We start from the raw sequence: 14,536 nt of genomic DNA, 5'->3' as shown, positions 1-14,536 counted from the left end.
TAGCTTTCAAAAGCTGCAGGATCCAGACTGCTACCTGGTACTGCAATGAACTGAAAGAGGGGTGAGTGGCATGAGGAGAGAGAGGAGCTAGAAAGAGCAAGAGGGGATGATGGTAACAGCTGTGCTGGCTACTGGTTTGCACACTGGAGCACCAGTCCTAAAGGCACTGCACGGGTACACTGCGATGGTTTCTACAGCTGCAGGAGGGATGCAGGCATGCAGCAGCTCACAAAGGCATGTTGACTCACAGTGAAGCTGTTCTGGGCATCAAGGCCTGGTGGCATTTTTTGACGTGATGTGACACTCGTTTAAAAGCTGCGCTTGCTGAAATGCATCTCTCTAACCTGGTTTAGCATAGCCTTGTATGCTGGAAACTCCACGCCAGGTGAATGTTAAAAGCTACTGAGCTACAGAATGAATATTTTACATTTTTTTTCTGGGAGAGAAAGAACAGGGCAAGTATCTGAGCTCAGTTATTCTACTGTTTGTCACACTTTGTGTATGCCTTCTGCTTAAGAGAACTAAAATTCCCTTTTTTGAGGGATTTCTGGGTTGGGTCATTCACTGGATTTAGTGCATAATTGTCACTGTTTTATTACAATGATATTTTAATAATTACTATTGTTGGTGTTACCCAAAGAGTTTACAAGGCCATGACATGTGGACACATAATATATAGCGTTTATATTACCATTCATTTATGAACTGACCATGTGCACATTCTAAAGCAATAATAAAAAAGCAGCTATGTTTAAGGAGATAATGTGGCCAGATGCTGCATGTAAAATTTGAGGAAAGAAGATTTTTATTAGCATTAATTCGGGGTGTTTGATTGGTTTAAGATGTCTGGTTGTGAATGACTTGTACGACTCACTTTTCTGCTTCTGAGGCAGAGCAGTCAGAAGCTCTTCTACTTTCCATTTTTAAACAGTCTGGTATGTGTAGACACACATTAATAACTGAGATCAGGCTGATGAATTGGGGCATTGAACTCAAATGAACATATTTTCTCCATGAATTTGGATAGGGCAGGCACACTTGTTTGACCTGTTAACTTTGTATTTTTTTCAATGAAAATGGAAGTGAAAATCCAATGCAAACAGCACGGATTACTGTCTAGACTTTGAGGGCACCCACGAAAGGATTTGCTATTTACAGGGTTTTAGATTCAGCACTTCGGTGCTATCAGCTCCATCATTAAAGTCAAACTTTGGTTTTGGATTTACCATGCACAAACATGCAGTTAATACAAACCCTCTGTGTTTAAATAACAATAATTTGAGGCACTGATAAGCACAGACAAATTCTACTGAAAAACTCTCAGACCCTTTTTCCATACTTGCTTTAGAAATCACCCAGAAGCCTTGGCTCAGACTTGCATTTCTGCTCTTCTGAGAAGCCTAAAACACCATGAGCTCAAAACATGAACACCCTAAAATCAGAATTTGAGGCAAATTTGGTCTACAGACAGGGGGCTGAGGTTGAGTCTCCTGCCAGAAAAAGACAAGTCAGTTTGGCTTTGTTAGGTCAGTAGCCAGTCCGTTTTGGGTTCCCTCAATCCTGTCATATGAAGGCAGATGTGATTTTGGTGTTGCTTCCATTTCCTTATTTTTTTTTTTCTTTTTCTCCTTCCTGTTTCGTACAAGGTGCCTCATGCCCACGTCTATACTTCAAAGCAACACTCCCCACTATAGGTCGTCAGTGAGAAAGAGGAAAAGCCGTGGCCCTAATGTCAGGAAGGCAGATAATGATCTGGAATTTTTCATCAAATGCTCTTTCCCCTGATACAACTGACCCACTGGGAACTTAAATTAGACAATTCTGTGCTCTTACAAATTCACAAGCAAGCCCATTTAGTAGTAAACTTTTTCTAGGTTTAACCCTTAAATGTTTTTGAATTTCTGAGACTAAGTTAATGCTAAGCTTTGGATGAACAAGTGTACGCTGCAGAATTAACAGGGATAAGAGATAAATTAAATAGCTGCCTGTGTTCATTCTGCAATTTATGAAATACTAAATTCTGAGCTCTGCAGGAGAAGCTGTTCCTATTTCTGAATATGAAACTTCGGGGGGTGTAAGTTCATTCTCAGCCTGCCTTCCAGCTGGCCTCCCTGGTCTGACCCTGAGCACTTTCAGTGTCCTTGTTACGGCAGGCAGCTTTACACAACTGATTTTATAACCTTCATAATGCAATGATAAGACCTGCTTTGAGCTTGAATGCATATGAGTCATTAGTCCAAAGCTAACAAGAGTTTGAAGGAAGAAGAAAATGCCGGAATGGGTTTTTGTATGCTACAGCCATTGAAATGTGAAAGCAGGAAGAATAGCAGGAGTAAACAAAAATGCTGTCCCAAGAAAGTCCAGTCTGAGAAACCCTTTCAGATAAAGAATGGGAGTATTAATGAATGTATGTTTGAAGTATGACTTTGCACAGGACTTTATTCTGCACATGTGCAAGTGACTGAAATTGCTCTTATCTAATTTCTGCTGGAGACGCTGTCATTTGCTGTGAAGGTACCTGGGAGGTAAGTATTTCAGCCTCTTTTGTTCACTTGTATCTTCCTAAAACTTGTTAATATTTCATTAGGAGTTAAATGCATACGCGATAGAAGTGGAATTATTTCATCAGGACTACTACTAAAACGTCCTCTAAGGTTCATTTAATGCTCCCTGGTGCTTCAAAAATCAGTATAGGAGTATGATAACCAAAGTAAAGATGTGGTGTCTGTAAAGACATGGCTAAGCTGTTACTAAGAGGGTTATATCTCTTAAAAACAGACAGAATTCAGAAACATGGCTTTGCTCTGTGTTCATGTTCATGTTGAAGGAGGCTGAGGTAATTCAGAAAGAGGCTTTATTTATCCAGTAATGGCTCAAGACTAAAGAAGGATCCTTTAATTACACCCCAGTGACAGAAAAGTATGAAAGCACTCTTCATGATACCCTGGAGACCACATGATATCTTGGTGGCAGTTGTTCTGTCCAAACAAAATTATATAAAGGAAACTGTTCACGTTCTGTCTAAATATGCTCCTCCAAGGATTAATATTTGCAGAGGATTTGGGAAAAATTGGTTTCATATCAACACAGATTGTTTAAATGAGAAACTGAACATTACAGTAAGGGACAAAGGATCCCAGAAAAACATATGACCAGTGGCTGTGTTTGCTAGGACAGAGAAATATATGCATTGGGATTCAGCCTGGAGACCTGACTCTCAGGGGCTGGGTTTTGGCTGACGCTGTCCCCGCTGAGGTTGCAGATGTGGCGTAAGCAAAGGTGGCTGTACTCTGGGGAGAAAAGGGGCTATGGCTACCCTCTTTGAAGGAGGATGATGCTGGGGTTTTTGCAGTTGCTAGTTTGGTGAAGTTGCCTCATTCCTTTGTTTGAGAGAAACAAAGACATTTTGAATGTATATACCTGAAATCCCATTGCTCAGAATTACTGGCCTGGCTGGCAGGGAGCTGCAGCAGCCCAGAGATGGGCATTTGTTTTGTCACAGGCAGTTTTGGTAAAACACAAAGCTGATTTTCATGAGAAAGAAAGGGAAAAAATGATCAGAGTCATCTTTTATGTTCCTCATCAGGTTTGCGCTCTGCCCTCTAGGGGTTTTGCATTTTTTTCATGGGGAAAGCTGGGACCAGCCCCTGCTGCAGGCAGGGCAGTGCTCTACAAGGAATAGAGGGGTGAGCTATTTCGGTCATTTCCCATATTTAAAATGTGTAGCTTTGTCCGGATGGGTTTTTCTGAAGCCAGGGGGAGGGGGAGTGAGACAACCGCAGCCTTTCAAGGATGGAAGGCCAGTGGGAATTTTTGGTGTGCTCCCAAGTCATTAATTAGTATCAGCTGATGAGTCAGAAAAATGTGGCTGTCTGCTGACTTGTAACGTGTCTTAGTAACAAAACAGGTTCCTGTAGCAGCAGTTCACCGTTACTAATGCAGAGCCAAGCCCTGTGTCAGCCCCACATCCAAATAAAGGGCTGCCTTTTGCTTCCTGTTTGCTTGCCTGATCTCTTGGTCCCCCTACCGACCTCTGCGGGCAGCCCTGCGAAAATACTGTTTCTATCAAATTCTGCAGCATGCTGTATGTAAATATACATATATTCAAAATGTGCCAATAAGGATACTAGATTGTGTCATATTCAGTTAATAAAATGGTATTCTCCGTGTTTGACCTTCAGTATTGAAAACTACAGGGGTTTTGCAAAGCAATTTCACACTAGTGGTGAAGCACTCAAGGCAGGCACTGAAGGCACCCCTTACCCTTGCACGATGTGTCCCCCAGCAACCTAGCACTGGTTCTCCCTGCCTGGAGAAGCAAGCAGCAGCACCGACTGGGATATGGCTCTGCAGGGACCTGGCTGTGTCTGCTGGGAGGCAATCTGCTCCTCAGGGTCAGCCTGAAGGAGCAGACCTAGGGAAGGGCAAAGGCAGATGGCAAACAGGCTGATTCTGCTCTGACCATGAGGCTGGGCTACAGCAATGACCTGCTAAGGTCCCTTCCCACCTTGAGTCACCCTGTGACCCTCTAACCCACATCAGGACTGCTCAGGATAAGATACCCTCGCACCCCCTTGCCTGTGTCAAATACTTGACTCTCTGGCCTGTTTCCAGCCTTGGCTTCTGGCCACATATTTGTACCTGTAGCATCGTTTTGTGACTTAAAATTCTGTGCCACTCCTCTACATCTTCTGCATGTGCACAAAAAGAAAAAGACAGAGCATTTTAGGTTAGGGAAATTATCCAAGGCTTTGTTTTCTGGCAGATTTTTATGGTCTGAGATCCAGATTTGCTATCTGCTACCAAAGCTGAGAGACAGGATTGCCCTAAGAAACCTTAGGAACCAGGGCAAGAGGCGTTCAGGGAGCCTGACCTGGCAGACGCTAGGGTATTTGTCCTCTATGCTGGAGTGTGCCACACTTTGGTGCCCAAGACACGAAGTGTTGTGGCTATACTGGTCAGAGCAACGCTGTGATAATGTCGCTGTGAGAGGTCGGGCACATAGGTCCTTGGGCTGACAGTGGAGCTCCCAGCCTGGGGGTTGGCAGCATCATAGCCTTCCTTCCAGAGTAGCTGGGAAGCTGTGCTGCATGCAGTGGCTGGAATCAGGGGAGCACACCCACTTCAGGTACAACTCAAATCCATCACTCCTTTTCCCATGTTCAAGTAAATTAAGCCAATGGCTTCTGCTTTGGTATTGCTTCCAGTGATCAGAGTTCAAAAAACCACTAGTGTTGTTTTTTCCTAGCAAACTGGGGACTGAAGGGGCTCAGAAAGGCACATCCAGGGACATCCTTGAAGCTGCTGATTCACCTTCTCTGCTCTTCACCCAGAAGTACCAGGATAGACCTTGTTGTGCAGATGGGCTGATGCATCTTGTGAGCCATCCCCTCAGCCCCAAAGTCTGCCAGCGGCTGAGCAGCTTGGACACCAAGAGCTCTGACTGCCGGTCTTTGGACCAGTGTAGCTGTTCCTCTTCCCAGTGGTCTCCCATGCCCCTTGGCTGCTGGTATGTTTGGTCCCTAGCACAGTGCCTGCTGTGGAGAAACAGCAGGCAGGGCTCAGTGGGAACAGCCCTTGTGGAAGTGGGCATCCCTGATCATGTGGCAGGTCCCAGTGCCCACATGAGTGGTGCTGTACGAAGAGTTGGCATCCACATCCAATGGCTGCTGCGCTGGGAGGAGGGTGAAAAACCAGCTTTTCCTTTGCAGGTGACTTTTAGACATATCAGCATCAGGTAGTGATGCTGGCCATTGAAGCCCCTTTTGAGGACAACCTCTGCAGGGCTCCCCACAGCTCGGGGAGGCAGCAGCTCTGCGCTCATCACCGGCTGCTGTGGGAAGGGCAAAGGGAAGGGGGACCACCATTCACCACCACCGCATGTGCCAGGAGGCATCTGAGCCGTCCCCTCCACTGCCTTCCTGTCCCAGACATGGCCCCACCAGTGACACAGGCTGCAGGCAGCTTCCTGTCCATCACCCCGTGCATGCCCACTGTGCCTCCTCCCAGCTACCAGCCCATGGCAGCCCAGTGAGCTTGTGTCAGGTGGGGAAGGCTTCGGCCGGTAGCTCATCTCTCTTAACCTAATCTGACCCATGTCCTCGTGGAACTGTGTTGCAACAGGAAACCACCTTGGCCACAGTTTGATGGGGGGACAAGGGAATTTCTAAATCTCTGCCAACACGGTATGACCAGTATTTCACCCTGGGATTTTGAGCTGCAGTGTCCCCAGCCAAACAAAGACGCTGGAAACATGCTCACTCCTTCATATAGAGTAATGACTGCACATGACTTATCTAAATTAGTTAATAGCACTGACCAAACATATTTATCTGCTAATGAAATAAACAATTGCTAGGCCACAGCACGGTATGACAGCTTAGCAAAGGTAGCTGGGTTTCAGGCACTTGCCAGACATTGCCAATAGTGTTTCAAGACCTAATTGGCAAATTAATTGTTTTTTTAATGTGAACTGCTTTTTGGTTTTTGCTTGTCTGATTAGTCTTATTTTCCTCCTGGCAAAGTTCTTGCTATATGAAAACCAGTTAAGCTAAAAATCAGCTTATGAGGCTGTTCTGTTTAGCTTCATAAGTTTCTATCTTGCCTTTTTCTAGCTAGCTGGATATTTCTAATTGCTCCTGTTTGACAAGCTCAAAGGTAAGGGCCTAACTGTCTTTTATTCACATTCAGCAGAAACTCAGGCACATCTCAGTTTAATCATGATCACTGAATCTGGTTTGGAGGAAAAAGGCTGTTCAGAATACATACAGCGTCATGATGCGTGGACTGTTTCCTGTAAATATAAAGTGAACTAGGGGAGAGGGCAGGAAGGACACAAATGTTTTGACACAAATAGACACACAAAACATTTTTTACTGGTAGCTAATTTTCAAAATAGAAATCCTGTGGGATTTCAAAACAGAAATCACTTCTACGTAATTAAATCTTTTGAGAGGTTCATCTGCATGCTTGTCCCTGCTGCAGGGCTGGTGTTTTGCTGTCCATAATTAGGCACAACTGGTCCCTCCTGCAGCTCCCCAGCGAATTGGTGGTTCAGCCAGCAGCTCCCAATGTGTTTGTGGAGGAGGTGGCCGCAGCTCCAAGCCTCCACGTGCTGGGGAGGGGAAGGGCATTGAAGAGGACCAGCTAAAATAATGACAGGAATTATTACATCCCCCAGGGCCAGGGTTTCAAAGATAAGCATGCAAGCCCTGTTTCCAGCAGTGTTTCACATCTAGCCAGTGTTGTCCACCCATCCTTTCAGCCTGGAAATACATTATCCTAATGTAAAGAAAATAGAAATGATGAGCTCTTACAGAGGTTTATCACCCTCTCTGCTTGTACTCAGGGTGGGAAAAAAATATATGCTTGCAAACGTGAGTAGTACTCTGCACTAAAAATAACAGGTTTTGAGTAGGCTGCTTTCATATGTGCATCTCCTCTTTCTTCCTGTTTCTGTCATTAGGCTCCATGGATTTCTCTGCACAGCAGAGAACAACAGCCTGTTTTCTTTTAGACTGCCCCTGAGTTTAAGACCTCAGTTGCAGGTATCTTGGGTATAAATTATTCCAATGCACTGTGCCCAAGCCTGTAGAAGCAATGCAAATGTCTCTAAGCCAAGCAGTCAGCATCAGGGTGATGTGGGAAGGCATTTGCTCCAATGGAGAGGGTGATTGCTGGCAGACAGCCCTCATCCCCTGTTCAGGGGGGGAATGTGGGCAAGATGCTTGCAGAGGGGTGGCAGGACCCTACACAGGCAGCTTCCTGGGTGCTCCAGCAAACATGTTCCATGCACTTGGAGATAGATCAGTGCTTGCAGGGAGGCTGCGGAGAGGCGAAGCAGCACCCATGCCCAGCACGCCCTCCTGAATGAGCCTCAGACTTGGGCTGAGCTACTGCAGGGATAGGTGGTGGCTTTAGGTATGCAAAAGTGCACTGAGTGCTTCCTAGTGTGCTGAGTGTTGCACCTTCCCAGGAGGAGAAGGAGGGCCCAGGTGCCACCAAAGCACTGATCTGTGCCAGTGCTGTGGAGAGGGAGAGCATCAGACAACCACAGTGTTGAAAGCTCATGGAAACTTTCCAACATGGGGTTGCTCTGCAACAGTCCTGGATCCTGCAGATATCATTATAGAATAGTTAGGGTTGGAAAGGACCTTAAGATCACCTAGTCCCAACCCCCCTGCCATGGGCAGGGACACCTCACACTAGACCATATTGCCCAAGGCTCTGTCCAACCTGGCCTTGAACACTGCCAGGGATGCAGCATTTACCACTTCTTTAGGCAACTTTTTCCAGTGCCTCACCACCCATCTTTCCTCAGGGCAGCTACACAGATGCAGCTCCTCACTAGCACCACCATACACTGGCTTTGTGCTCATGGGCAGGAAGGAGCCGCCTGAGCACCTCGTGTCGGGGCAGGGCTGATTTTCACTGGTGCCTTTTACATGATCCAGGATCTCAGGAGTAACAGATGGCAGTGTTTATGGCGTTGCAGTGGTGTTCCCTGCCAGCTTCACACTGATCCAAGCCCAGCAGGGCAGGACAATCTCTCCCATTCATAAAACCCTGGGATTTCTATTGTTTCCTTTGACATTTGGTTTTTGAATGATCCTGATTTATGCACATGAACGTCCTAGTGATCTTGTGAAAAATAACACGGTGGCATGGGGTCAGGGGCAGGCAAGCAAAACCATTTTTTTTTGCTGCAGTTCTCTCCCAGCCTGGGTTTGAACTATGGTCTGCAGTTAATGATGAAGTGCTGAGGCTGCCGGGACATTCTGCTTACCCAACAAAAGGAACAAAGCACATCTTTTAGCAAAAAGCAATATTTTTTCGTATCTGAAAGACCAATGGCACCTGCAAAGCACTAAGGCTTTGAAGCTGGTGTTCGGGGGGAGGTTAAATGCATGCAGCAGTAAAGCTAACTGACAGCTTTAGAAGTAAGGACACCTAAAACCATTCTCAAATAGAACAGCAATGCATATAAACTGTCCCGGGTGGGGCTTTCATCCCTTTATGCGCTATCTTTTTACTCTTGTATTTGGATTTGAAGCTTACAAGTAAGAAAATTACTTCTGCTGCCATTGCTTTTTTAGCAGAAGTTAAAGATTATATTAACCATGTGTACAAAATGTGAAAGCTCATTTCAAGTGTTTTCTCAGAGATTGCTTGAAACATCCTCTTTCATAGTGTGTAGGTCTGACTCCTTCTCATAGGTGTGATTACAGCTGAGAGTAAATGACTGTCAGAATAAAATCACTGTCCTATTATGGCACAGTGCTTAAATGATCCCTTATGCAGCTACAGCACAGTTATAACTTAAAGTCCTGGTGAAAAGGGGACTGTAAATGTCAAGACCAAAAGGGTAATATGACAATATAATACAATTGCTCAGTACAAAAGCTTTGAATCTGTCCTGGATTTCATAAACATATGAATTGGTATCTTCTGGCATGGTAATTCAGAGAAACCCTAGACCATCAGGCTTCCCGGTGGGTAGCAGTAGCCTTGGATGCAGTTAGTATCCCCTGTGCCAGCACCTCACAGGAAGTGAGTGTCTCACTTCCCCTGGGAAAGCTGCTTCTCCCCACAACATGATAAATACCATGTCCTCCTCATTCAGCATTCTACGTATGGTCCCTGCCGTTACTGCATATCCAAGCCCTGTCCTCCATTCCCTGATCATGCTGGGTCATGAATTTCATTACATGGCCTCAGGCAGATGCAGTGGAGATACACAGCACTGTAACATCTACCATGGAGGGATAATAAGTAAAATCGAATATGATTTATGATGTAAGCAAATATGGCATATTGTTTACCAGGTAGTATTGAACATAATTTTCAATTTACATATTTACAGTCTCATTTTTAACTTCAGTTTTTTGTTTTCTTAAAATCAGTGTAGATTTGAAATTTAATTCACAATCATGATAGCCTATTTTAAAGTTACCATAGGGTATTAAAATAGCATGAACTGGATAAATACTGATAGATAATATTCAAACAATACTTGCTTGCTCTCAAAGTCTTTGAGACAGCTGGAGCTCTAGAAGAAGGTCAGTCACAGCTGACCACTTTGAACCAAAGTTTTATTGAGAAGATGTACTAGCTTTTGGCAGCAGCAGCCTTTTATCCGGGTACAGAAGGAATATCTGCTTTGCTTTGCTTTAGGTCTTTAAAATCCTTGACTATGAACAAGGCTTTCAGTAACCAAGCCATTCATTTCCAGTGCATAATGTAATGTGAGAAGAGTAAATGATACATATAAAACAAATCTACCTTAGTTTTAAGTTTCTGCACTTCTATTAAATCTCACTTTCCATCCAAAAACAGCAAGATGCAAAACTGAGTTGGCTCTTTCAGTTCTCATTTGCTGTTCTCTGTTACACAAAACGAAGAACCCAAGCAGTGTATATTAAGTTGCGTAGTGGCTTAAATATGTCCACCACGTGTCCTCCTGGACAGCAAAAACAAATGCCAAATTCTGTGCAAAGACCATATACAACTCCAAATCAATACATCTTTGTGGATAGTAATCAGTGAGGTCCTGCTGCTAATTCATATTGCAATTAAAGCCACAGATTTTAACCACTTTGATTGAAATGAGTCTATTCATATGCCCTGCACTCTGAAGATGCCTTTCACTGTCTCTCACTGCTAGAAGTCACAGATTTGGGTGGACGGAAATTTTGAGGAAAAAACAATTGCCCTTGAGCCCTCCGATGCAAGTGGAATAAATCTGAAGACCAAATCTGAAGCAGGACCCACTGGCTAGGCAGGCAGCCAGACTGGTCCTCATGTCAGGAAATGTTCCTGCTATGGGAGTGGGCAGGCATAGTCACGCTCTCTTCTCCTACCTTAAGGACCCGGTAGGAAAATGTTCCTGTGCCAAAATGTTGTCCCATTGCAGCTGTTGATGACTTCTCTGAGGCAGAGATAAGAGCCTCTCTGGTCCCTCTGGAAGGGATCATTGAAAGGGTAACATAAAATATCCTTGCTGCTCCATCTCGCATGCTACAGGAATTATTCATGAAATGGTATCTGCTCTAAGGTTCCTCATTCCTCACAGAGATGTCACAGCCTGTTGTTACCAAACACAGTCTCATAAATTATAAAGAGAGAAGTTTCCTTCTGGAAGAGAAGGAATAAATGACGCATTGCAGTATTCAAAACATGTAACCATGCAGAGCTTTGTCAAATGGGATGATGTTGCCTCACTGAGATTTTATAAAATCCCTTTAGCAACCTGGGGTCCCTTTTCTGACTTTCATTGCTGTATGCAGAAACCAGCCCCATCCTGCTTTTTTGTTCACCAAGGGACCAAGAGATGCTGAAGTACTCCGGAGACTCAGAATACTGCTGGCTCTCGAGGATGCCATTTCACCTGGGCTGCCAGTATTTGCCATGGTGCTTATCCCCCTGATTCTGCAGTCTCACTGACTCCAAAGTCTCTGTGCATCACCCAGTGCCTGCCCTGAAACATGATGCTCTCTTGGACTTTTAGGTGTGATACTGAGAGCTTTGCAAAACTGTTCTAAATGTTGAACTGATCACATCTGAAACCAGGGGAATTTTGCTTTGGTGTGGGAAGTAGCAGGGGCTTGTGAACATTTTGGATAAGGCTGTACGTAGACAGCCGTGTTTCAGCCCAGCTACTGAAGGAGAACTAGAACTGAATTTTCCTTTTAAAACAGGTGAACTGAAATAGCTGTCACTTACAGTTCCTGGTTAACTGCTGTTTCTGATACTGAGGAAGCAGCAAGAAACTGCTGGAGTTTGTAACTTAATGGGAAGCATTGCTTGTTTGCTAGCAGCCAATAAGAGGATTCTTAAGATAAGGGAAGAGCATCAACCCTAAAGTAATACAATACATTTCCCTGTGCTACAATTTGGTTTTGACCATCCTTCACTCAATGCTAAGGATTCTAATCTAAATAAATCTAAATAAGTCTGATCTAAATAAACAGTTCAGATTCTTTCACATTTTTATCCCATTCCCATTTACTCTTTGGTATAAGATTTTACATATTTTAAATATTTTTTATCACTGCTATCTAGCCATTCAGCTCCTACAATCTTTTGACCACCACCCAATTACAGTCTATTAGATTCCTACAGGGTAGATTTTGCTAAGTATGTTTGATTTTTTTTTTCATTAGAAAAATGAACCTCTTTGTAATATTATCCTCCTTTTTTTATTATTTTTTATTTTGTGTATGTGTGTGATGAAGCAGCCTGTGGTGTCAATTCAAATGCTGTGACATTTATAGCAGTTCAGCTGGGAACATGCTGCCTGCCTGTTCCTTTTATACCTAATTTGCTGATGATTTCCAACAGGGTAAGAGCACAAGCAAGGTCTCTGTTTGATAGCAGTGTCTACCGGTGTCCTTTTCTTTTTTTTTTAACCTTTATCTAATTTTGGCAGGACCACAGTTCCTGCTCTTAAACTTGATAACGGGATCAGCACATAGCCCAATCCTACAGCAAAAGGCTTTGAGACCACTTAGGCAGGATGTCTCAGTCCAGCACATGCTTGAAACGGGGTTATCTGACTCAGGAGATTGGCAGTGTCTTTTGGTCCTGGTGAGCTTGCTGGGTGCCAACAGCCCTAATAATCCCAGCACTTACTATTGCTATTGGCATGTCTTGACTTTCTTGCTGATTCCTTTCATTTCCTCACTCCTGATTCGAAAATGGTCTCAAATCCTAAAAAAGAAGTGCTGCTTAACCACAGTGATTTACAAGGATATTTTCTACTCTGTGCAAGCATTAATGTGCAGAACAATGTGAGGAAAGAACTGGAAGGGTCATAGACCAGAAGGCAAGAAAGGACTATTAGACGTAGCACAATAACCTGCAAGGAACAGCTCATTAAATTTTGCTTAAATGTCCATATATGGAACTAAATAACTTGTGTTAGACTAAAGTATATCACCCAGAAATGCACCAAATCTTCAGCTGATGCTGTCAGAAATGTTGGAGAAACCATTTATATCTCAGCCCTTTGATAATCGTCCTTTCTGAAAAATGCACTTGTGTAAAAAAAAATGCATTTCTTATTACTGCTACCTAAAACTGGTAACTTTTATCTTGATATTGATTATGTTGATAATTTGAATATTACCACTGAATCCTTTATCTGGATTAGTACTTTCTTAATACTATGCATTTTGAGACCCTACAGAAGCATTCTCTACAGGTTTTGACAAGCAAATGCCTTTTTTTCCCTGAGCTTTTGGAAATTTCCCTGCTTTCCAATTCTTTGGTGGGTCTTTTCTGTAAGTTAATTTTATTCTGTAAGAAATGTAGTCGCTACCTTGACATAGGTTTCCAGGATCACCTCACCAATGTCATATACAAGCATTTGTATCACTGTGTTGCTCACTATTTTTTGTCTATATATCCATATATTTATATATCTTTTTGTTGTGTTTTGTTTTGTCACAGCATTTTTCAGAGCACTTCAGTTATATTGCTTGTCCTCTTTTAACTCCCAAATACTACAGAGTCCTTTCTTTCCAGCATCCTATTTCCTACCATGCAAATCCATCACTCCTCCTTCCTAGATGTGTGGTTTTGCATTGCCTTGTGTTAAAATCTTTCTTGTTTGGGCGACTTGAGCTGAGCAACTGCCTCAGCTCACTCCTCTTAACTGCCATATCATAGTATATTTCCTTTGCAACCTGGGCATCTTCCACACATTGGTTTTGTGGTGTTCTTGTAACTGCTTTCAGGTGCTGAACAAAAAAAAAAAACACTGCCTTGGTCCTACACTATTGAGTCAGAAATCTGGCAGCTCATTTCATGACTGTTCCTCATTGTTAATCAGCAAGATTTAATCCACTGGCTGTGTCCTGTATTATGTAGTGCAGATATTTTGTTGATGTTGGTGGGGGTTTTTTGCGATAACACCCAGATAGCCTGTTACAATGAGTATGGGTTAGAAGTCTGAGGTATGTCCACAATTGCTTTTCATCAGCCAAACTTGTAAACAGGAAAAGTGAAAGATAGGTTAAATAATGCCAGTTTGTTCTTACAAAACATTGGTGGCAGTGGTTAAATGTACATCTTCTCGACCAGTGAACTGCACATCAAGCTTGTCTACCTATTTCCATGATAGTTTCACCTATCATGGAAATCAGCCAGCCAGTTTATAGCTTTCAACCAGGGACCTCCTACTTGTCCTGTTCAATAAGCATGTCATCATCTTGCTTTAAATCTTCTGTAATTCTCCGGGCACTTAAGAAGCTACTGAAAATCCATTCCCTTCTCAGGCGGCTCCTCTGGGACATTTGCGATGCACAAGACACACTCTGCTCTTGTTACAGAAGCCAGCATCCTGCATCTTCCAAAAGCAGAGAAAAAGCACTTAACTGCATGTTTTTGCCCTTTTTTGTCTCATTTGGAATATTCTTCTATCCCCAGCTATTGGAGGTCCTCATTCATTTTCAGTTTGTTTTGAATATATTTACATTTAATAATTTTCCTTGAACAAATGGTAGATTTGCAAAGTAAGAAGATGTGTCTACCTGGC

This window comes from Strigops habroptila, chromosome 3 (genome assembly GCF_004027225.2).
Source record: "Strigops habroptila isolate Jane chromosome 3, bStrHab1.2.pri, whole genome shotgun sequence".
NCBI classification, from domain to species: Eukaryota; Metazoa; Chordata; class Aves; order Psittaciformes; family Psittacidae; genus Strigops; species Strigops habroptila.
The sequence above is the reverse complement of the archived record's forward strand: the minus strand, read 5'-3'. Positions refer to the sequence as shown.